Raw genomic sequence first — 2222 nt, forward strand, 5'->3', positions numbered from 1 at the left:
TTTTTTTTTTGAGACAGAGTCTCATTCTGTCACCCAGGCTGGAGTGCAGTGGCGTGATCTCAGATCACTGCGACCTCCACCTCCCAGGTTCAAGCAATTCTCCTGCCTCAGCCTCCCGAGTAGCTGGGATTACAGGCGTGTGTCACCATGCCCGGCTAATTTTTGTATTTTCAGTAGAGATGGAGTTTCACCATGTTGGCCAGGCTGGTCTTGAACTCCTGACCTCATGATCTGCCCTCCTTGGCCTCCCAAAGTGCTGGGATTACAGGCATGAGCCACTGCGCCTGGCCACCCATACTCATTTCTTTATATATTGTCTATACTTGCTTTGGGGCTGCAACAGCAGAGTTGAGTGGTTGCTACAGAGACTGTATGGTCTTCAGAGTCTAAAATATTTACTATCTGGCCCTTTACAGAAAGTTTGCCGAACTTTGATCTAGACCAAGCTTGTCCAACCAGTGGCCCGTGGGCTGCATGTGGCCCAGGACAGTTTTGAAGGCAGCCCAACACAAATTCATAAAGTTTCTTAAAACATTATGAGATGTCTTTGTGATTTGATTTTTTTTTAAATTTTTTATTTTTTTAGCTTATCATCTATCGTTAGTGCATTTTATGTGTGGCCCAGGGAAGCCAGAAGATTGGACAGCCCTGATCTAGACTGTGGTCTCAGCTGTCACCATTGAAGGCTTGGGGCCTCTTAACATAGTGAGATAGCCAGATGGGAAGGGCTCCCTGACTGAACCTCCCACGGCCTGCACACTGGGAAGAATGCAAAGTGGGGCGGAGCCACGTAAGTTCCTGTCATTTGCAGCGGGGAGGAGCCAGGCCCCTCCTCTTCCTGGGTGGAACCTGAGATTCAGCAAGTGGAGGCAACTCTTCCAAGAAATGTGGCTGTGATCCCAGCACTTTGGGAGGCTGAGGCGGGTGGATCACCTGAGGTCAGGAGTTCGAGACCAGACTGGCCAACATGGTGAAACCCCATCTCTACTGAAAATACAAAAAATTAGCCGGGTGTGGTGGTGCATGCCTGTAATCCAGCTACTCCCAAGGGGATATAGTAAAGAAAGACTAATGACCAAAACTCGAGAGAAGGAGGGGGCTTGCCATTCCTACGGCATGGCTCACCATCTGCAGACAGAGGGCATCGGAAGTCAAAGGGAGGCACCAGCAGTGGGTCAGTGACAGCTTCAGCCTCTGCACTACATCCTGAGGTGTCCCCAGTCCTCACAGCACATGCCTGCAGTCTGAAGACAAGAGAGGGAGCTGAGTTTCCTGAGCCAGGCTCCTGTTCAGTGTTCAGGCCAGCTTCAAGTTCTGGCCCACAAAGTCATCTGAGGCCTGGTTGTCTCTCAGCTCCCCTCCTTGGAACATGGATCCTCACTTCTTGCCGTACACAGGCTCCAATGTGGAAGGGATACAGGATGGAGCCTTTGGAGGTTCTTTCTGACTGGCTATGACCCCAGAGAGGGAGGTGTCATGCTGGAGAGTTGGGCAGCCACCCTCTGTGACGACCAGCCCTACCACCTGGCCTGGCAACATGCCCACTGTGGGGAACCCAATTGTGAGATTCCCCTCTGCCTCACCCCAGTTTTCTGGGCGGAGATGTCCACAGGCAGGTGTGGGCGGGTCCTCCAGCACATCAAGCTTTATCTGTAGGCTGGTACCTATGAAATCTGGAAGGCTGGGGATTTTGGAATCTCTGACCCATTCAACCTGAAGCATCTTGCTGAATCCCACCAAGAATTGAGACCTCAGGGCCTAGTTGTTTGATTTGCAAAATGTCATCTTAGGCCACCTCCTTACCAGCAGGTCCACTGCACAAATGTCTTGCTCAGATCCTTAAGAGCTGAGGAGTGCCAACAGCACTCCTGACAGATGGGTGGCCAGCAACAGAGGCAGGAGCCCTGTGCCCTGCCTGGGGAGAATCAGGAATGAAAAGCTTTCCCAGTGCTGGCCGGGCACGGTGGCTCACACCTGTAATCTCAGCACTTTGGGAGGCCGAGGTGGGCAGATTATGAGGTCAGGAGATCAAGACCATCCTGGCTAACCTGGTGAAACCCCGTCTCTACTAAAAATACAAAAAAAATTAGCCGGGTGTGGTTGCGGGTGCCTATAGTCCCAGCTACTTGGGAGGCTGAGGCAAAAGAATTGCTTGAACCCGGGAGGCAGAGGTTACAGTGAGCCCAGATCGTGCCACTGCACTCCAGCCTGGGCGACAGAGC

This window comes from Colobus angolensis, unplaced genomic scaffold (genome assembly GCF_000951035.1).
Source record: "Colobus angolensis palliatus isolate OR3802 unplaced genomic scaffold, Cang.pa_1.0 Scaffold159, whole genome shotgun sequence".
Classification (NCBI taxonomy): Eukaryota; Metazoa; Chordata; class Mammalia; order Primates; family Cercopithecidae; genus Colobus; species Colobus angolensis.